Genomic DNA, 24,231 nt, shown 5'->3' with positions numbered 1-24,231 from the left:
GCTCAGTTAGATTGAATTGCTATGAAATTAGAACTAAATATGTTCATTATCTTGCAGTTAATTTATTGTGGATCCGTAGATGCATTCATTAATAGCAAAGTAAACATGTGTAAGTTCTTAATTCTTGTAGCCAGTGTAATATCTTGTGCTGCTAGATAAGTATATTAGTCTTGCCAAATCCACGACTGTGATTGCTGTATAAACCTTGGAAAGTGTGGGGGCCCTGTCACCTACATGTTTGATAAAGAGAGCCGAAGAAAGAAAGTTCATCTACCAGAATGTATTGCCTTGTAAAATTGATATGTAGAGCCATTAACAGGTATAATGGCCCATATTAATACTGAAACAAGGGAAGACAATTAACAAAGAAAACAGCCCATTAATAAGGAGAGCCAGGAGAATTTAGAGATGTTTATCCATCCAAGTTTAAAGAAAATATAGGGTATCCAGAATTACGACTCAAGTCACAAGTGAATGCAGACTGCGAAATGAAAAAATGTACGCAAATTCATTGAAAAAGGGGGGGAAAATGGTTGTACTTAATTTACATAATAAATAATACGCTCTTGTGTTGTTATGATTTCTCATGTAAAAATATGTAGCACTAGCGATAGCAAACTACTTATAAAATTCGTAACTTCAATATTTTTTTTATTTAATGTAGAAGAAGTAGATCATTACCTTCTAAATACTTTGCCTCATTATTTCTCATTAGCATAGAGGTTACAACTTATGAAAATCAATCCTAACTATACATCAGAAACTGCTGATTTATAGCATAGAGATATCCTAAAAAATGCAGAGCCATTTATTCAACTTTCTAAATTGCAGCTTCAAGCTTGTTGGGTCTCATCAGTGCAAGACATTTTATGCCGTGGCTCTATAGAGGAAGAGTGATGTAGCAACCAAGCAGAAAACAGTAAGGTATGCCTGCTGATATCAAGGCGCAGCATTGCCATCTTAAAATGAAAGGCGTTATAACACTTCTATCACAGATTTAAAATATGAGCCAGATATGATAGGAGCCATGCAATTTTTTATTCTAGTATTTTTGATAGCACAATATATTGGCACACAATGAGGAGGGAATTATCGATACCACCAATTTCCATCGGACTTAATAACCCCTGCGATGAAGGAAAATGCAGGTTGTGTCATAAATTACACATATCCAGCAGTCAGGAGTAAATGATGATAAATTTGGTTAGGCCAATGGTCCCCACATCACACCATCAACACAACCACTTGATGAGTGCAGTATTCTATTACATTTGTTCATCTCTATACTTTGCAGTATAGAGATATTACTGCTGTAGTGCTGCTATTCTAAACCTAAAGTGAGAATGCCCAAAAGATAAATGTACCGTTAGTTTCATTGTAGTAGATTGTGAGCATGACCAAGGGGACCAAGCAGTCAAGGGGAGGCAAGGATAAGTCCAGGACACCACCTTGCTGCATTAACTGAAAGAAAGGGCCCAGCAAGTAGTAAGTACGTGAGCACAGCCTGCGCCAAGGTCTCACTAGACATCATTGTCAGCTAGAAAAGCAGTGCAACTGTTTACTTGCATATATTGGGAATCTCCTGACAGAACTCATTGAAGTGATAAGCATTCAAGGAGATGCTGAGGTCATGTGAGGGCATGTCTTAAAGACATCTGCTATGAGACAGTACCATCCAATGATTGGCATGGTGTGCATTACAGCTGGCACTGACATGGATGGGCACAAAGGTCTGTTTGAGAACACTGGTCTTCCTGGCTCAGGGGGTCCGGTTCTGTACAAGAACACGAGAAAGCTAACAGAAAGAGGTGATGAATTTTTCGGATTTAGAGGTGCTGAGCTTTGTGATGTAGCAACGCTGAGTTTGTCTGATGTGCAGCACTTGAGGTTTATAGACATATATCTACAAATACTGAGTTTATCTCATTTCTTTTTTATTTGTTGGTTTAATAACAGAGCAGTGTTTTTTGTTTTTTTTTTGCAGACATATCAGAGTTGACTTATCAAGAAGTACATTTGTTACAAGTGATCATGATGAAGGTCTGTTTTTTGGCAGCAGTGTTCTGGTCTTCTGGTGAAAGACTTTCCCTGCTCAGGGAGAAAAGTCTTGGCTGCAAAGCCATGAGAAAGCAGACATCAGTGACAGAGACAGTATGCAGAGAGGTGACTTGTTCACTCAATGTGTATTAGCTCTGCAGGTTTGGTGGAAGCATCACCTACTACCTGATTGTCCTTTCTAGAGCTAGAGACCATTGCACTAGGTTCATGTCATTCACACCCCCCCCCATGTGGTTTCTGCAACCAGGCAAGGGTCTGTGGTGGTTGGATGATGCAATACTATTTTTTAGTATTATACTTATTGTTGTTTTGTCAAGGGTGGGGCTAGAACCCGTGATGTAAGTGTGGCTTTTTTTTTAACTTTTGTATTTTTATTTATTTTTTACACATTGTACCCCTCTACAACCACTTTTTCATATTTATTTGTTTTATTATATTTCTCCTGTAACTAACGCCAATGCATTAGTAACATCTGCCTCCCACTTCTGCAGCTGTTTAACACTGCAAAGATGTTTGTGTAATTTCTTGCAGATTTCAAATCGTCTGAATGTATAAAGAAAATATGTAATGAACATAGCAGGTGTAATGACTTTTAGGGTGCCCGTGACCTTAGGAGGCCCACTGGACTCCTGCTACTTTGTTTTTTAAATAGGCCATCAGCCCACGATCCCCTTTTCTGCTCTCGGCCAGCTCTGCGTCCTTTTCTGCCCTCCAGGGGGCCCATGCATCTCATAGAGAATTGAGATGCGGAGGTGGCCAACAGAAGAAATGGGGATTGGTAAATAAGATTGTTGGCCAACAACAAGAGTATCTATTGGGGGAGGTTTGACTGGTGGTTTCATTTGGACCAAAGACGTCTGAACTTTAACTGCTATTATTGTACTCTGGAGTCTCTTCAGGAGGCTCAAGGGAAGTGTGCAAATATAAAAACAGTGTCACTTACCTCTCCTGGGCTCAGGGCGCGACTCCCTGCCATATTCGGCCCTCTTGTGGAAGAGGGTCTGGAACCTCATTGAAGAGGACCAAGAACAGCAGGGAGTTGCGCCGGAGTGCAATAGAGGAGAGTAACACTGGTTTTTATGCTTGTCACCTCCCCTGGGTCTCTGATCATTACGCTCTGCAATCTCAAAAGACCCCAAAGTATGATAAGTCAAAAGTTTGTTATGGGGTCCAGTCTTTGCTAGTTACGCCCCTGGTTATGGACTTAAGTTAGTTCCATTAATAAGAAGTAATTATATAGAAAAAATAATGTGTTTGATCTTTTTTTTAATGTTAGAGTTGTTTTGGACTGTGCAGCATGCTGCGTGTGCTTTATGGCAGCTGAAATGAATGGGAGTTGAAATGTCAGAGATTTGTATAGTCTCCAGGGAGTGAAGGAGTACAGCCGCTTCTAGCAGAGATAAGACAAGAAACGTGCAAAATTGTATCAGAGCGTGCAGTGTATAGTATTGCTATCCTTCCTTATCTAGGCCTTCAGCGGTATAACAGAGCTGTCTATATTGCCTGCACCCCCTTTATTTCCCCCACCACTCATTGTAAATATGACTGTTTCAGTATTTAGTAACAGAAAAATGAAAATAAATGCATGTATAATAAATGCCTGACTTAAATAATATTTCATCTTCTGACAATACTTTACCTTTAAAGCAATATTTCCACAATTCTGAGCGTACGCTAGCTGGCTGATTCAAAATGGTTTATACATATACAATGACTAAGATGCTAGATTTGGAGTATTAGATTATCTAGACACATCCAATATTCATAAAGAAAATGTATAGTTCTCTGTAGGGTTATATGAGTAATGTGTGTAAATAAACTAAAATGTCACTGCTGGAAGTCATTGCTAGTTTATCGACAAGGACTACATCAATCAGGGTGAAGCCAATAAGTGGTTAAGATAAAAGTTTAGGGAAGAGAAAGCATAATTTCTAAGAGAAGCCTACTAAACAGTGAGTATTTCAGCCCTACAAGTCTGGTCTAACTATATATAAAGGGGGTGTCCGGGGAATTAAATTTACTTTATGCATCCACGAAGAATCCACTGAATACATTCATGTAAATTTAACTCCCTAGAGAACCCGTTTAACCTTTTAATGTACAATAATATAACTGTTTGTTATGGAATGTATTTAATGAAGGCGCTATACCATACAAATATCTATCATGATAAAGTCATAGAAATACCCTGATTTAACATACAGCAACACTGAAGAAAAAGTAAAAATTGCAAGTAAAAAAAAAATTAAATTGTACTTTGAATTCATAATCAATTGCTATATATATGAATATATATACACTCACCGGCCACTTTATTAGGTACACCATGCTAGTAACGGGTTGGACCCCCTTTTGCCTTCAGAACTACCTCAATTCTTCGTGGCATAGATTCAACAAGGTGCTGGAAGCATTCCTCAGAGATTTTGGTCCATATTGACATGATGGCATCACACAGTTGCCGCAGATTTGTCGGCTGCACATCCATGATGCGAATCTCCCGTTCCACCACATCCCAAAGATGCTCTATTGGATTGAGATCTGGTGACTGTGGAGGCCATTGGAGTACAGTGAACTCATTGTCATGTTCAAGAAACCAGTCTGAGATGATTCCAGCTTTATGACATGGCGCATTATCCTGCTGAAAGTAGCCATCAGATGTTGGGTACATTGTGGTCATAAAGGGATGGACATGGTCAGCAACAATACTCAGGTAGGCTTTGGCGTTGCAACAATGCTCAATTGGTACCAAGGGGCCCAAAGAGTGCCAAGAAAATATTCCCCACACCATGACACCACCACCACCAGCCTGAACTGTTGATACAAGGCAGGATGGATCCATGCTTTCATGTTGTTGACGCCAAATTCTGACCCTACCATCCGAATGTCGCAGCAGAAATCGAGACTCATCAGACCAGGCAACGTTTTTCCAATCTTCAATTGTCCAATTTCGATGAGCTTGTGCAAATTGTAGCCTCAGTTTCCTGTTCTTAGCTGAAAGGAGTGGCACCCAGTGTGGTCTTCTGCTGCTGTAGCCCATCTGCCTCAAAGTTCGACGTACTGTGCGTTCAGAGATGCTCTTCTGGCTACCTTGGTTGTAACGGGTGGCTATTTGAGTCACTGTTGCCTTTCTATCAGCTTGAACCAGTCTGGCCATTCTCCTCTGACCTCTGGCATCAACAACGCATTTCCGCCCACAGAACTGCCGCTCACTGGATGTTTTTTCTTTTTCGGACCATTCTCTGTAAACCCTAGAGATGGTTGTTCGTGAAAATCCCAGTAGATCAGCAGTTTCTGAAATACTCAGACCAGCCCTTCTGGCACCAACAACCATGCCACGTTCAAAGGCACTCAAATCACCTTTCTTCCCCATACTGATGCTCGGTTTGAACTGCAGGAGATTGTCTTGACCATGTCTACATGCCTAAATGCACTGAGTTGCCGCCATGTGATTGGCTGATTAGAAATTAAGTGTTAACGAGCAGTTGGACAGGTATACCTAATAAAGTGGTCGGTGAGTGTATATATATATATATATATATATATATATATATATATATATATATATAATATGACTGTTTGTCATGATAATTAATATTCCCTTAGTAAACCTGGAATATCAAAGTGATGCTAGGCTTACACCTGCGTTCATATTTCTATTTGGGGGGTCTGCTTGGGGGCCCCTAAACAGAAACTTAATCTGGTTAAAAAAAAGTGGTTACCTGCAGAAAACTGCAGAACTCATAGCCTATAATGGCGTCCACCAGGTTTCTGTTTGAAAGGGGCTGCTTGCAGCGGTTCACTGGTTGCAATTTTCAAGCAGAATGGGGAATAGAATGGTGCATGTGATGATTTTGACGCTGAATCCGCCTCAAAATGAGCCTCCAATAAAAGCCTCCCTATAGAGTGGTATTGGGAGGCTTTTTTTGGAGACTGATTTTGAGCCGAATTTCTGACCAAAAAACTCACTGTGAACTCAGCCTTATAGAGTTCTATTGGGAGGCTTTTTTGGAGGCTGATTTTGAGGCAGATTCATCAAGATCTGCTCCAAAAACTCCATGTGCACTGACCCTAAGACTGTCCATGTTTTCCAAAACTGTTGGATTCTAAAGAATAAAATTTATTTGAGATTTATTTTAGATTACTTACTGACAATAGCAGAGTTGCTCTAAGAAATTGAAATTAGGTTATTGATTTACTCTTAATGATCAGAACCAGCCAATATCAGCTAGTTTTAGTGATCCAGAGTAACCTCCTGGACTGCTTGAGTAACCATTCAATGACCACTAAAATCAGCTGACAGCTTTCTCCCAATGGTTTAGATGTAATCCAGTAGGTTACTCTTAGTCAGAGAAAGTTGGTCAATGGTCCAGTTTCATTTACCTTAACTTCCTGTACCACAAAATCAATACCAGCCAATGACAACTATACATAGCTTACAGCTGGCATTGGCTGGTTTAGTTGTGCTGCAGGATGTTACTCTTGGTAACTCATTAACCTAATTTCAATGAATGGTTTTACAGCAGCTAGAGAGCCAAGGTTCCCTACTCCTGACCTAGAGGAATTCACATACCCTCCATGAGGTAGAAGCACAATTTCCTTGTCCTAGAGGAAAATTCCTTCCTCACTTGAAATATGACAATCAGAGTAAACCCCTAGATCTGTTACCTATCCGCATCAATCTAATACACATCACCTGTAATATTATTACATTCTATAGAAAGCCTACAGTGTCTTATTCTTAATTCAGTTACCTTGAATATTTATCACCACAAAGTTTACCAACTTGATAGTGTTCAATGCTGTCTCTCAATTCCACGTAGGTACAGGAGGAAACAGGAAGAACTAGAAACTGCAAGGATCTAAGCAACTTTGGCCAGACTTTATTTGTGATAGGTAAACATCTGGATCAAAGCGTGACCAAAATGCCAGGTCCTATAGGGTAGTATTCAACAGCTAGTATTTACAGTACAAAATGGGGTTCAAGGAAGGCCAATGTACTAGCAACAGAGACATGTGCACCCAAAATTAGTGAAAATCTGGTCCATCAATACATAAGTGCTACTGTGGCACAGATTGCATTTAATACTGGGCACTATAGAATGGTTACATAAAATGCAGTGTGGCAGCATAACCTAAAGCTGGTCAGGCTGCTGACCCATGTCCACAGAACATACCTACAATGGGCATGTGACCAACAGAACTGGGCCATGAAGCAATGGGAAAAAAATGGTCTGGATAATGCCTAACAGACATCACAGGAAGCACTTTGGAAAATCAGAAGAGCTGACGTGATGCTCTGGTTAGTTTTCTACTGGGAGACCTTGGATACTGGAATTTATGTGCATGCTATTGTGACACGTTGTTAGGACAGTGTGGCAGCTTCGGCATAGAGGTCGGGGCGCAGCTCGTTCCTCTGTTGTGGCTTCTTGCCGGCTGTCGCCCTTTCCCTGTTGCAAACAGCCCTGCTTAGCAGGGGTTAATTTCCAAGCAGCAGCTGGGCGTGGTTAGTTGTGTGACTGAGAATGGTGTCAGCCAATGTGTGCCCAGGGTGGGCAGCTGGGCTGGTTTGTTGGGACCGCCCTTTCCCTATTTAAGGAGGGAGGTGGCTCAGCCCGCTGCCCTAGCCTCTTCCCAGATCCTCAATTGTATTGTTGTGTGCAGGTTCTTGTGTTGTTGCTCTATAGTTGGCCATAGTTAGAACTGACTCTTAGTTAGGAATCTCAGTATTAGTTCTATGGCAGCAAGCTGCCTTGTTTTCGGTATTGCACTGGAAGATCACACTTTAAGTTGGTTTGTGTCTAGCTCAGAGGTTCTGATTAGACTATATTTCTTTAGTGGCTGCTCTGAGCTCTGCAGGCTGTCTCTTTGAGGTTAACAGAGACACCCAGATGGTGGAGTAGCCTGGCAGTGATGCTAACTGTCAGGCTTCATTCACACCAGGGTAGCCCTGCGGCTCAGAGCCCAGTTGGGCTCCGCAAGTTATTATTTATTCTTTTTTTTTAGTAAGCTTGCAGATCATAACACATGTAAATACATATATACATACAGTACTAAATATTTGTATGAATTTAAATATCATCATAACGACACAAATATAACCGAAAACATCTTTTTAAATACATGAAATTGTTTAATTTCATTTTGAAGATATGCTTAGAAATGTTTAGCCCTGCTGGAAGAAAACCTTTCATTATTTCAATAACCGTCAGCCTTAGACAACCGGACAATAAAAGCTGCAAGTGCTGTATGACTGATATGATCCCTTCATTACGCCACCTGAATCTAAGTCAGTGAGGGACAAATGCTGTATTTACCTAATGGAAATTAGATGTCTTATAGCTAATGCACTTCTCCCTGACTTCTTTGTACTCTTTAAATTATTAGAACTGCAGCAGCAAATGATCTTAAACGTGACAAGGAAAAAATGAGTCTTCAGCAAGAGAGAGAAGCCTTTTTGATTCAATAATGTATGTTGACATCTGATAGTGTGCTCTAACCCCTTATACATCTGTACACTTCTTTCCCTTCACAATGTACAACTCCAATCAAACAATATTCTAAGCCTGAAATTTCTAATAAATGATTTTTTCTCTTTCTGATCTTTCTTGAAGCCTGTCTCTGAAGTCATCACATCTTCTCGGCTTTTTTTCTGAATAATTCATGACCACACCACTCCACAGCTTTCTCACATGTGGGACTTCTTGGCATGCTTTCCTATTAGCATCCACGGACATGCAGAAAATCTAAGCAAAATCACGAACATTTGTACATTAAATCCATAAGCAAATCCCTGGTTCTGCATTAATCACCAACGCACACATCGCCAGTTATCTAACGAAATTACTTACTAGACTTGGAGATTCCTTTCCTACGTGCGTGCTTCTTGAGTTTTTTTTTCTAAGATTAATCTTGATTATGAGTTTCGCCCTACTTTTGGGTAAAGTCTTTGCAGTGTTTTTCCTCTTAACATTTTCTGCACTTCAGCTGCGCAATGATGTCTGTGTGTTTACGCTGTATATACCAAAGAACATTTGTAGCACAGCTGTCAAGTGGAAAGGTAAAGGCTGATACTCTGGCTGATAAGTTTGTTCATCTGGTGCATAAGGTCCCTCCGAACAACTAATTAATGAAAGGAAGGAGACAGCAAGGTTTGGCGCTGTCCGTTATATTTGCTGTTACCAATGACAATGTCAGCACTGACTGTCAAGCTGGCATGTGCTTGTATAGAAAAGAAAGCCAATATTCTTTTTTTGGATGTTGAATAATGTGAAGGAATGCAAGGCTTTTATATATTGCTGGAGTGATATGTCCCTCACCTCCTCTAATTACTGCAAGCGTAAGCACGGGGAAGCGACTTTGCATTTCCAAGTACCGTAGACTTGACTGATAGAGGTGATTTTTTTCCCTCCTTTTTAAAAATTAAATGTGATTTTAGAGTGAAGAAAACAGTTCAGTGAAAGTAGGACTTCTTTAGTCGTAGTCCCATTTATTTCTATGATGGGTAATTACTGTCAGTTTTTCACTAAAAGCTTCTCTTTTGAACCATATCTAAAAGAAGTAATAATTCTATCTGCAGTGTTGGTCGTCTATACTTTTTTTGCTTTTGATCAAAGCTCGGTTATCACTATTAGGAATTCACAGTTGTGATTACTAGCAAATGTCTAGCATACACTGTAATAGAATTTTGAAGGTCAAACTGCTGCAGATGCTACAGAATGAGGTTTTAATGTGAAGAAATGGGGAAAATTACAGGACAAGTCGAGGAAACCAGACTATGACAACTGAATTGATGCTTAATGGGTCTTTTGGTCGGGAATTGTGAGATTAACTCTACCATTAACAACTAAAATGACAACTTTTATACAAATGCACCAAGTGGAAAACAAATAGAGGCCTAGGAGAAGCACTCAGAAAGGAACTACACCACCATGAATTATTTAATTATACTTTGTATTGTCTCATATATCACCCCAGTCTGAATGGCTATTCTGCTTCACTGCAAACCTTAGATGGTTTTTTTCATTCAACTCTATGTTATTGCTATTGTTTTATTCAACAAATGTAGAAGCAATGTCATTATTAAGTTGTGCTCAAAGAAAGCTGTTGTAGGTATTTTAGAATATATATTTTTTACTCTCTGTGCTACCTTAATACACAATTCCATTGATCTTAAACTGACTGTCCAACCAGGATAAATTATGTAAAAAACAGCTGAACATGCTAAAAAATAGCAAAAATTTCATTGATCCCTCCGTGCTCTGATTCCGATGCAACTGGGGTCTCCTATATACACAGTGATGTCATTGCCACAGCCTATTACTGGTTTTCGTTCGCCACTGCTGTGGCTAGCCATTGGCTACACCTGTTACATATCTGTGTCCACTGTAGCATAAAGTATAGATCAGCAGATGACCTGGAAAATGGCTGAACCAAAGTAGTGAAGGATTATTCAGATTATAATAATTTATTGATTAAAGGGGAACCATGGTATAGCTGGGGGAGATGTAAAATAAAAAAAAAATTCTACCCACCCATTTCCGTTGCCCTGTCTAGAAAGCCTTAAAGCTCACATGACCACTGAGACCAATCACTAATCTAAGTGGTCACTGGAGAGGAGCTATTGGCATTACTCCTATACATAACTGGTTCCTTATTATTCACAGGCGTCATAGTCTTGTGAAGTCAGTCTGAAGTGTTGAGTATAATGGTGTGTTATGTTGCTAAATCTTCAATGGGCTTCCCCTTATTAGATTCAGGGGTCTGAAGATACCCCAGAGTATAACAGTGATTTGCAAGTGATGAGCCCCAAAAGTTTGGGTTTATGTCGAATCTGGTTTGATCCAAACCAGTTTGCTCATCTCTACTTAAAAATGTTTTCCTTGATTATAAAAACCAAACTATTTTATTCCATAAACCAGTATCAAATCTGTCCACATGGTGTGTATGGTATTGCAGCCCAGCATCATTCATTTCAAAGTAAATAAGCTGCAATACCTGACACAACCTATGTACAAATGCATTGTTTCTGGATTAAAGCAGTCCTGTTTTTCTAGTCTTGGACAACTAATTTAGCTTTCCTTAGGATAAGTTATCAATACACAGAATCCCCACATTCTCCAGTGTTTGGACAAGTGTTGTGTATAGTGGCTATGCATGGTATTGCAGCTCAGACCAATTGATTTGAAGCTGCAGTATGACCACGTGACCAATGGATGTGATGTCAGGGCTTTGAGAAGAGAAAGTAGAGCTTACCCATTCACCCAAGCTGCATAAGCTACTGATCAGTGAGGGTCATGGGTGTTGGACTTTACCAATCTATTATTAAAGGTCTACCTTATGAACAGGTCATCAATATTATATGTCCTGAAAACCCCTTTAACTGTGTGTTGAGTTTCTAAAATTCTGATCTGGAGATTAAATATTCATAGCTTTTATTGGTTGACTTAAGCTACGCCTTAGTAAATGTCTCCCTACCAACTCTCTTTGTTAACTACAAGAACATGGAACTCTTTGATGGGAATGAGACCATCCTAGACTCCAATATAGTTTTTCTTTTGGATAGCTGTCAATGTGATTTTTTTTTTATAGTATACAGCGCCTTTATTGTCTTGTTTTATATTAAAATAACATCTCTTAAAATCAGATTTCTATACATCAGCTGTTCATTTGTTAATTGGGATTTGTCACACTGGGCTCTTTCCCACAATGAATATTGCAGTCGCTGTAGTGTTTGGGCTAAAAGGTTGGGGGTCAGGAAATAAGCCATAGTCTCATCTCTGTCATTTCTTATATTAAGTGTGATTGCATGCAAAATTCTCCTGGGATAAATAACTCTGAGTATACATTACAACATATGATGATTGTGAAATCTGAAGCAAACACATATCTAATAAATTGCCCATTATCATTCGCCTGTCCCAAAATACTTTACGAAGACTAGCAAGATCAAACAAGTCTATGGAACTCTGCAATGTATCCTCATTTAGATAGCATAGGAAATGGTAATGATTTCTAAATATAAAAAAATGAGGTCACTGTCATCATCTTAGAAGTAAGTTGGCTATAAATTGAAGATATGAGTGTACTTAAATAGAAAATTATTCCAGTAATGGTAAAATTAATCTGAATTCTATGCAATCACATAGTGTTAGGGAGTAGAATTGTCACAATGTAATGAGGATGATATAAAAGAAAAAAGATAAATTATGCAATAGAGAAATTGAATGTACTAATGCATGGTATACTTTGTCATATAAAGGACACAATATAGCGAGGCACTCAAGTACAGTATCACTTTTCCGGTAACCTTTCTCTGTGCTATGTGGAGCCTCATAACTGACTATCTTCCTTGTTAGATAGGAAATGAACAAAACTGCCATAAAATTCTGTCTGCTCTTTATTCAAGATCACAATCCCTTTGATAACAATAATGGGGCAAATGAAATAGTTTGAGTCATAATAGGAAATATAGCATCCTGTTAATGTTATGGAAAACTGGTAAGCCACAATGCTGACATTTGCTTTTATTGTCTCGCCTGCTCTCCTTCTTACTTTGCTGTTTCTCGTCACCCTCCGGTTACACTAATGACTACCTGCCTGTATCTGATGGGGTAAAAAACAGCAAAGGGAGATTTTATAGCAGCATTGTCAGAAGGAAAGCAAACAGCAGCTTATTAAGAGGAGCCAAACATGTTTTCTGATGTAACCTGTTGTCAAAGTTTGTACACATTTACACACTAACACAAATGACAGTTGACTTTCGTCTGCAGATTTGCATTTGCTTTCATTCTCTGCTTGTGCCACTAGTTTCACTTGCAAAGTAACTGAATGTGTTTTCTTAAGACAAAATGAACTGAAATCATATTCAATGACAATAACTGTATATTTGTGATACAATTGTGTATGTTATTTTACTGAAAGATGGAGTTGGGCATTAATAAATAAAGACAGACATGTTTCTATATATCAGGTAGGCTCCTTAATAATCAATGTTATGGCATAACCCCTCTTTTCTTAAAATAGTGATGCTCCTAAATAAAGTGGCCTACCCAGGTAAATCACATTTTAGAAGTCAATAAGGTTGGTCAGTAGTAGTTGGGATCTGTTTGAAAATAGATCTTTCATATGCTTAAGGACCTATTACACAGCACAATATTCAGGTTAATTATTGGACAGAAAAACTCCTACAAAGGCCGCTGCCAAAATTTGACCTGTCTAAGGGTTCTATTAGTGTGGTGTCGAACAATGTACCAGGATGAGACTATGGCCGCTCTAGTGCCTTGGCAGCTGATGTTTTCACTTCTCTGAAACATCTGGTGTCTGCTGTTTCATACAAGAGACACCACGCGCTAATGCACATGGTCACCAATTGCAGGCATTAACTCTTCTGGAGCCTCAGCCAAAGTTGACCAAGACACTATTTTACCAGCGGTGCATGGGTCCAGCCATTTTGCCGGTGATCGCCAGCACCTAGAGCATTCTCCAGGGACGATGTCACATTGGCATGACAGCTGGGAGCCTTGTAAAGGCTCTCCGGCCTCTCTGCAATGACTTTCTTTTGCAGGCTACTCTATGTAGCCTGCAAAATAAATTATGATTTTTTTGCAATGTATTGCAATTCATTAGCATTGTAATGCATTGCATTAGTGATCAGACCTCTGGGGTGCAAGACTCCTAGGGGGTCTAATAAATGCAAATATATATATATATATTTATTTTTTAATTAAAAAGTGTTAAAAATTCAAATCACCCCCCTTTCCCTAGAACACATATAAAAGTACTTAAAGGGATCCTATCACTGACACACAACTTTTTCTAGATACCATGTCGGAATAGCCTTAAGACAGGCTATTCTTCTCCTACCTTTCGTAGTCTTCTCCGTGCTGCTGTTCGCCTACAATCCTGGCTTTTCTTGGTATGTAAATGAGTTCTCTTGCAGCACTGGGGGCGGGCCCCAGTGCTCAAACAGCACTGGGGGCATCCCCAATGCTGCGAGAGAACTCAATCCAGTGCCGCCTCCATCTTCGTCAGCAGCGTCATCTTTAGCCTCTTCTTCTGGCGCTGGTTTGTAACTTCTAGGCCTCGGGCCTTGGGCAGAGCAGACTGTGCATGCCCACAGGCCATGAGAAAATGGCCACTTGCACAGTATTCTCCCCATTCACTTTGTATCTGCCTGTGAAATGGTGCTTATTGTTGATCATGCATTCATCCTGGTCAGGTGTGGGCTGGGTAGTGGAAGCCGTAGGGCTAGTGTGAACAGAGTCTACGTTTTTCATTTGCTTTATCCTCTTATTTGTACTGTTTGAGGAAAGTGTGTTTCTTTAAAATTAATTTACAAAAAAGCACGACAAGAACCTCATCTGCAGTCACTTTATAAACCTAATTATTCTAAGCCTCTTTTTAATACATAAGCAGGTTTAAAGCCTGTGGGCATAATAATGTGCACATACTGGTGTTGATAAGAAAATAACTGCAATTCACAACAGTGTAGCTGAAACTCAAGAAATCACAGATGTCACCTACAAGTTGAGATAAGTATAAACACAGGGTAATAGACGTATCATTACAATTGCAGTAAACCTATCTTGTTGACCAATGATGTGGAAGCAAGATGAATAAGGCTAAGGCCCCTCGGGATGTTCCGCAGCTCTAAAGCGTAATGGGAAAAACCGCAGCAGGAACGCATCGCGGTTCTTCCCGCAGCGCTTTGAACAGAAAGTTCACAGAGTTTTCCTACACTGGCTTTCTGTTACCATTATATCTATGGGAAAGCCTCTGGCATTTCTATAGATATAATTGACATGCTGCGATTTCCAAAACCATGCTGGACAAAAAAATGTTTTTATTGATGCCATTTGGGGGAAAGTCTGATGGCTTGATCACTTTTTATTCAATATTTTTAGGAGACAAAGTGTTGAAAATATTGCCATTTGGCTATTTTGATTTTTTTCCCGCTACGATGTTCAGCATTTGGGATAAATATTTTAATATTATAATATTTTGGGCATTTTGGATAAACAATGTGTTTATGTTTAGTTTTTTTATTTACTTTTATATGTGATCTAGGGAAAGAGGGGTAATTTACACTTTTGCATTTTTTGTGGGTTTTTTGCAATACATCTAAACACTTTTTTTTTCCCCCTATTTTACTATTATGACCTAGGGACCTTAAACTGTAGGTGTTCTGATTGCTCATATTATTCATTGCAATACTAATGTATTGCAGTAAATAGTAAAATCCAATCACTTCTATTGAACGCTGCCTATGGCAGGATGTAATAGAACTATGGCAATGACAATCCTGGGAGCCTTCAATAGGCTGTCATAGAAACTGATGGTTGCCCACCGATGACATTACAGAGGGCAGTGATCAGTAAAAGATGGCGGTGTCTATTGTGCTTGTGCAGTTTAGATGCTGTGGTCACATTTAACCCCATCTAGAATGTTAACAGCTGCGATTGGTGTTGGCACATCCAATGTGTATGGAGAAAGCTCAGCTCTCCATGCACCAATGTGACTATTACGTCTATGATCGTTAAGGGGTTACAATGGCCCTATAAGTGGATCAATGTCAGATGAATATTTGTTTGACTGTTAACTGTTCTGATCAACTTCCATAACCATATATTTTCAGCCTCACCAAGAGTGCATGTGTTCTCAAAAGGGAGAGGGAAATAAGTGACCACTGGGGAATAAACTAACGCTAGCACCCCTTGTGACAGCGTATCTCCCATCACATAGTAGGAACTGAGTTTGTTGAAATCCAACTTGCATGATCCTTTTTTTTTTTTCCCCACAACACCTGAGGCACCCCCCATACACTATAGATATATGCCTCAGATTTCAGGAACTATAGATGGATGGGGGTGTATCAGCTAATTCTATCAGAGTCTGTCAGTTCGGCTAACATTATGTGTATGACAACCATTAGACAAATAGGAAAACTTGCAATCTGTGTCAGTGGGGTTAGGAACACCTGAAGCAGAATAGACTGGCCCTAGTGGCTCTCTTTGTCAGATTCTCAAATCCCAGTAGTAGTTCACCAAGAGTGTAGGATCCATACTTGTATCTAGGTTCTGCCGACATTGGTACTATTGTAGTAATTTTGACGCAGACCAGCGCCCTACTCTTATTGTATCATAGTGAGTTGGTGACTTCTGAGGCTCTGGATGTACAAGATTACTGCTTGACAGTATTGAAGCAAGGTGGGGCATATCACTAAAACAGATTAAGAACCCATCATAAGAGACGAGGGAACCTCCAAAGGGGGGCCTTATACTGTATAATAGAGTATTATAATAGAGTATATAAGGTATATGGGTGCACTTACATTTTAAATATGCACAGTATATGTGTATTTGTTGAATACATTGTAAAGTTAGAGCAGAACAGTCACAGTCTGTGCTATGCTTTCCTTGGATATATATTTATGTGACAATATGGCTGTAAATTCAGATAATCTAGTGAATATTGTTGAAATACGTTGTAAAACTAGTTCAGAATTAGTCAGTGCACAATATGAATTAAGATATATTATTCTTTATACAACTTCATGTACTAGCAACAGTCTGTATATACAGTACAATATAAACTGTTCAAATGTACTACACAATTTATATATCAATGCAACATATATAATATGAAACTATATATTAAAATATAATCTAGGCACAAAGTTGATGTACAGTAATAGGGAAAATACTGTCAATCAGCAGCGGGGGGTTGGGGAAGCATGCAGTGCCTGAAAACTCTACACTCCTGGTTCACAGTGTTAAAAGAATAAAATGTCATCTTGGCCAAACTACATATTCACACATAACAACTGCATACTTCTTTAAGAGTGGGCAGCATAAAGTAGATAGAAGGTTCCCTTTAAATAAAAACAGTATTAAATAACACAATTATTAAAATATTTTTAACAATACCGTATATATAAAAATAATAACATACTGTATTCTCATAATAACAACCCATACAATATTGTACACAGTAAATGTTTTAAAACATGACAGAACTGTTATTTTATATGATTTGCCATTACAAAAAATTACTAGTTTCACAAGAAAAAAAAAATGCTTTAGAATAGAAATGCTGACTTTATACAAATGTAGCACAGAGTGCAGGGAGGTATAAAAAAAATAATAAAATAAAAATTGTCCGTTCCACTATAGGCCCTTCAGATATTAATATATATTATCAAGCCAACAGAAGTAGTTAGACAGTTATCAAAAAGTAAAATGGTATTAATGGAATCTATGGACAGATTTGCCTCTTACTGGGAATTTCCCCGGTGGGCTACCGCACTTACTCTAGATCAAAAAAGAGCATGACTTGGAAATGAACAGATGTCTACATTCACCCATTAAAATCAATGTACAAATGCAGTCTGTGATTATCGCAGGCATCACACATCCACAAAATGTGAACATGTAAGATAAGATAAAATAAGATAATCCTTTAATAATCCCACCTTGGGGAAATTCAGTGTGTTACAGCAGAATGGATAACACAGTAATATATTACAAGAAAGAACACATACAAGCTTATAGCAGATAGAAAAAAGATACTACGAATTGTAGGAACTAAGAAGAAAAAGAAAGACTCAGGATCATTTAGTTCTCTGTGCTGAGTGATCTCCGATTAGTCTGGTGCTGATTATACAGCCTGACTGTGGTTAGGAGGAGGGATCTCTGATAGCGCTCCTTCTCATACTTGGGGTGAAGCAGTCAGTCACTGTCTAAACCTAGCCAAAGTAGCTATGTAAGCCCTACCCTAAATAATGAATTATTTTTAGATATGTACTGTAGCTAAAGAATTTATAGGCTTTTCACTTTATGGTGATGATATCATACTCTACTCCCTTTACTTTATGACATCACAGTGGGTGAGCGCTCTCTTTCCATCAAATATTATTCTTTAGCTCTACAAGACCAGCATTTTCTCTGTTTTGTATCAAAGCCCTTCAGGTAATAATCACAGACACTGAATATCAAGTAAGGACCATTCCAGTTATGTATTTGCAGAAAGCAGTTTTTCCAGCGTATACCTGCATGTTCCATGTAGACTTCCCCTTAGTGTAGCGGTCCAAGGTACACTAGAAAGTCAGGATGCAGATTACAAGTGTTACAGCAGTTGTCAAAACTTTGCTCCTCATTTTTTATGTTATTGAACCATACTAATAAGAATGAAAGGGAGAGCACCGGGTATAGTAACTAATAATTAGGAAATAATGATAACATTTGTATTGTGAATGAAAGATTTGCTTAATGATTGATTGTTCTTAAGTACCAATAATTACACCCAGGTCAAAATAAATAGGATGTTATAGCTGAAAAGCATCTCCATCTGAGCTATACATCTGTATATCTGAACCACAAAACATCAGGTCAAACTAAAGGTCAGCATAGATAAAGGATTTTATCCAGAACCCAAACTACACAGCCCCCTATTAAAGTCAGACTACATGTTGCATCCTGCTATTATCCTGTCAAAGCTTTAAACACATTTATTATAGATAACTGATGTTTGTTTAGATATTGTACCAGGCATGCTTTAAACAATTCACTAATAAATTAAATAAAATCAGCCTTAGGGGACATTCACACTACCGTTGTTAATGTCCGTTACTGTCTTCCGTCATAGTATGACAGCAACGGACATTAAACTGTCACCTATTTTGAATTGTAATTCCTGATACTATAAATAAGCAGATTACTGACTACTATGGAGTTGCTCTAGAGAATTCACACACATGCTATGAGTCATGTCTGTTGTTTTAGCCTGTTCAGCCTTTTCCCTACTCCCAATGGATGCTTACAAATTGAAGGTTCACAGACAATAAACTGAGATCCATTGTTTGGGGACCATAATGAAATTCTATAACTATAGGCACCGTAACCATTGAAAGTACTACTACTCCCAGCCTCCCCCAATAGATTGCTGCACTCACATTTAACCTCCCATCCTTTCAAGACCTCCTAGCTGACAGTGATGTCTCTTCAGACACCCAAATATAATGATCGGAGGCCCTAGGAATGTGATCAAACTTTAAAAAAAGCAGTGTGATTCACCTCTCCTGGGTTCCAGAGCAACTCACGACTCACTTTTAGACTCTTTAATGATTTTACATAGAATAAAGTGTGTCAGGCTGGCATCAGGCTGCTGACATAACCCACATCTGTGACATCATTGAAGAGTCTGTGACGACACTGAAGAGAGTTGAAGGCAGCATGGAGTCGCACCGGAAACCAAGAGAGGTAAGTATGAGACATTATACTGTCTGGAGGCCACTTTGGGACATTATATTTGGTAAATGGTCCACTGTGGAACATTATAGTGTTTGTAAATAGGGCGTTAAACCAGGAAAGGGAGTGGTATACTATGTAGGGGGTTGGGGGCCTAAGTTAAAAGTTGCTATGGGGCCCTGTCTAGTTACATCCATGGCTTTGCTCTTATCTGCTTTTCACACAAAAATCTCCAAGACTTCTCCAGTGCATCCCCCATACTTTCAAACTCTCTACCATTACACAAAAAACTGTCCCCTACAATCAGAATCTTTAAGAAGACCCTCAAGACTCACCTCTTCACGAAGGCCTACAACCCTCAGTAACACTGCTGCCAACACACCAATATCCAAACAACTTCTACCCTCACTTTCTGTCTCTATACCCCTTCCCTCATACACTGTATGTCTGTGCAGACAGGGCCCTCTATCCTACTGTTCCATTTGGTCACTGATAGTAATATACTTGTTTTGTGTATAGTAAATCCTCCAATGTACAGCACCATGGAATGAATATAATGTATGGCACCATGGAATGAATATAATGTATGGCACCATGGAATGAATATAATGTATGGCACCATGGAATGAATATAATGTATGGCACCATGGAATGAATATAATGTATGGCACCATGGAATGAATATAATGTACGGCATTATAGAATAAATATAATGTATGGCACCATGGAATTAATATAATGTATGGCACCATGGAATGAATATAATGTATGGCACCATGGAATGAATACAATGTATGGCACCATGGAATTAATATACTGTATGGCACCATGGAATTAATATAATGTACGGCACCATGGAATTAATATAATGTACAGCATCATGGAATGAATATAATGTATGGAACCATGGAATTAATATACTATATGGCACCATGGAATTAATATAATGTATGGCACCATGGAATGAATATACTGTATGCCACCATGGAATTAATATAATGTATGGCACCATGGAATGAATATAATGTACAGCGCCATGGAATTAATATACTGTATGGCACCATGGAATTAATGGTGCTCTGAAAATAAACAATAATTATAATAATACAACAATGTTCCTCACTAACACTTAGATTTTGTATTTGTGAATAATATAAATGTCTAGCTGCCTATCTGCTATATCCACAGCTGAGGAAATAGACATACAGTAGGTTCATGTGTTTGTCTATAGGTTCTGTTCCCTACAGGGTTAATTATTGCACTGATGTGACATTAAGTCACTTGCATAAAAGTAATAAAGTTGATCACAGTTTGCTAAAGCTCTTAAAATAAATTAGGAATATTACTATCACATTTCATGAATGGGAGCAGAAACTTAATCACATTTCAGGAATTATTGATACAATCAAAGTCTCTGTTATGAAGGAATGTGATAAGACAGGAAGGTCTTAGAGCTCGGAGTTAAATACTGTGCATATCCTTTAAAGTTATTTGCCCTCCAGAATCTCATATTTATTCTATCTGCCAATTTTGTGTAATGGGCTAGCACAAGTTATCACATAATTAAAGCTGGGAGATATTCTTAAAAACCTTTAAAGATACTGTAGATGTTTATCTGACATTGGTTTGTTATTGTACCTCTATGAAATTGCATATTAGCAGGTGGCTGAGTTTGGCACAAATGTATGCCAGTGCTTAAAGGGAATGGACAATACCTAGAGAAAATACCATCTAATGTCAGCTGTGACCTGCTATAGATTGTAGAAACTATGGGGGACATTCATTAATCCATAGTCCGTGGTGTCAGTTGTTCCACATTTATAAAGAGGCACAGGCGTAGAGAAGTCCATTCGCCAGAGATTGAATACTGGAGTATATTTTGGGAGTACCTCTCACCTCTTTTCTGAAATAAGTAATGTTAAAGGGTTTTCCAGGAATATGATTTTACTGACCAATCTTTAGGATAGACAATACATATTAGATCAGTAAAGGTCCTCTGATGATCAGGAGAGGAACCTAAAGCCTCCATACAATGTACGGCACAGTGCTTGGTAACCATTGAAGAGGTCGCAACACTTATTTAAATGGCAGGTGATCAATATCATAGTCCCAGAAAGTCCCTTTAAGGCTAAGGCCTCACATTGAGGAAATGCAGCATTTTTTGTTGCAGATTTTGCTGTTGTGTTTTGAGCCAAAATCAGGAGTGGATTTAACATAAGGGAAATGACTAAAAACTTCCTTTATATTTTCCATTCCTTCTCAAGCCAGTCCTGACTTTGGCTCAAGCCCCCCCCCCCCCCCCCGGCAAATTCTTCACCAAAAATGGGCCTTGGCCTAAATGTTTTAAACTGTGATGGTCACACTCCTGCACACCCACCATAACGGTTTTGGAAATCACAGCAAGTCTGCTGCACATATTTTTCGGTAAAGTAGGGATAGGATTTGCTAGACCCCCATCCACTTTGTTGTGACTGTAAAACACTGCGGGGTTCTTTCGCAGAATTTCTTCCGCAGGCAAGCCGTGGAGTTTACGCCATGTAGGGCCCCGGGATCAACATTAATCACACGCAGTATACGTTAAAAAAAGGTTTTGTTTCTTTTTAGGCAACAATGGGATGTGCATCTCCTTTATATATTTTTTGGAAATGTAGTATTTCTAACTGTTGAGAATTCATTAGAGTTCATCCACATGTTACAGGAAAAAAAATACTGCAGGAAGCTGCATTTTCAAAAATGAGTATGTTTTTGTAAAAGAAAGCATTTCAATTTTACTTGCAGAATGTGTGAAATATGCAGCTGAAAAGAAGTGGAAAAATGTTGTGATTTATTTTCTATGCCTCACTGTATTCTGTTCCCCTATCCGCATCAAACATGCAAAGAGAAAAGTCCTGCAAGCTGCACTTTTGCCTCCGCATTTTTCATGCGGAAACCACACGGACCCCATTATAGTCTATGGGGTCTACGGGTTTTCTTAGATGACCGCTTTTTTATGCAGATAGGTTTCCGTTCAGGGGGGTCCCCAAGTGGACTTCCCGAACGTAAACATGAACTCAGATGCGAACCGGCCCTTAGATACTAGGAATCTCTGTCTATCAGCGACATATTCTGCCGTACCATAATTGCATGTTGTTGAGAAGCAGAGATTTCTAGCATCATAGATAACGAAAATGCTTGGAGTCCCTCTCTCAGCATGATGTTCAGGCTCGTAAATTTGGTACACAAATGGATTGAGTTTTGCGGGTGAAATTCCAACGTGTGAACGCAAGGGTAGACAGATTTTCCTATTTTAAAAATCCAGCTACAGCTGCTTTCCAAAGAACCACAATGGAGTAGATTTACTACCTCAAAGCATCAGAATTGTGGTTTATAAGATGGCAAAAATATGATGCACATGCCATGACAGCATTGATTATGTTTATGACACTTTATGCACCTGGCTAGACAAAGTCTGGAAAATCTGGGGGCGGATTTATTGATGGCATCCACCAATTATTCTTGAGAAACATGCAGTAAGGTACCATAAGTAAGTTGGCATAAGGAAGAGAAAAGTGTCTAACTTCTAGAAAGATGTGCCAAATCTATCACACAGCATGTGCTACTGTGACAAACTTGGCACATTTTCGGAGTGCCTCAAGTTTACTCTGTCTAAATATTACACAGCAATAATAAATCTGCACCTTTGATTTACATACGACTTAGTGCACTCCTGTTACCAGCAAGTGTCACTGAATAGTATTGGAAAATCTGTCCATAACCATATTTATCTGTAGACCTGTGACTGATCCCATATTACAACTAAATTTCTCTTGTTTATAGTCTACTCTAGAACTCATTCACACATTTGTGTTTTGCAACAATGTTTGTATGTTAAAACCAGTAGTGGAGGCTACACAGAACTAAGCTAGAATAAATTTGCATGTGTTCCATGTTCTCGACCTGGTCCTTGTTTTTGCACACAAACACTGATGCAAAACAATGAACCTTGTGTGATGTATCTCATGAGTTTCATCCAACACAAACTGTTAGTGCTGCTCAGCGGCCTCTGCTCTGAAGGTAAGCAGCAGGGGCCGCCAGCAATAGTTAGGGTAAGGGTCGGACTCCAGGGCAGATAGCTTACTGGCCCAGTGGCCCATATTACAGTAGGCCCATCAGGACTTTTCCCACTGATATATATTGCCAATCTACCCCTACGCCTTTGGAATCCTATCCACTTTTGATTTTGACTCAAAAAAGCTACAAGCATTGAAACAACCACAAAACATGAGCATTTTTTTTTTTTTTTTTTACATATTCAACGGAAACAATATCATTCAGTCCAGAAAAAATACTGGTGCTACATGCCAAAGTCAAGTGTGAGTTGAAGTGTTCTTGTATTGTTTTATTGCCTATTTACCCCATTACAGCCTATAACAATCATTAGAATTAGAGATAAGCGAACAGTAAAATGTTTGAGATTCAATATTCGTTTCGAGTAGCCCCTCAATATTCGACTACTTGAATCGAATATTGAACCCTATTATAGTCTATGGGGGGAAAATGCTCGTTTCAGGGGTAGGCAACGTTCGATCAAATTCACGAGTCCACGAGTGAGGGTCGGGCTGGATCCCCCGAGAAGTCTTCTCCTTGCAGCGTCCCCGCGGCATCTTCCGGCTCTGAATTCACTCTGCCAGGCATCGGGCCTGGGCAGAGCCGACTGCGCATGCCCGCACTACAAGCGGGCATGCGCAGTCGGCTCTGCCCAGGCCCGAGGCCTGGCAGAGTGAATTCAGAGCCAGAAGATGCCGCCGGGAAGCTGCACAGAGAAGTCTTCTAAAGGTAGGAGAAGAACTAGCGTTGATTGGCCGACTGTATAGCATTCGGCCAATCAATGCTGGTTCTGCATCAAACTTTTCCATTCAAATAGCGAGTGGTACTCGATCGAGTATGAGTA

The 24,231-nt window shown here is 39.2% G+C and overlaps 1 protein-coding gene across 2 annotated transcripts in view; it reads right to left on the bottom strand.

Annotated features, from left to right (window-relative positions):
• The window catches only part of PCDH9 (protocadherin 9), a 1,631,603-nt gene that overhangs the window by 876,402 nt on the left and 730,970 nt on the right, over positions 1 to 24,231 (bottom strand). The gene's annotated exons all lie outside the window — the stretch shown is intronic.

The sequence above is a fragment of the Leptodactylus fuscus genome, chromosome 2, assembly GCF_031893055.1.
Source record: "Leptodactylus fuscus isolate aLepFus1 chromosome 2, aLepFus1.hap2, whole genome shotgun sequence".
NCBI lineage: Eukaryota > Metazoa > Chordata > Amphibia > Anura > Leptodactylidae > Leptodactylus > Leptodactylus fuscus.
The sequence above is the reverse complement of the archived record's forward strand: the minus strand, read 5'-3'. Positions and strand labels throughout refer to the sequence as shown.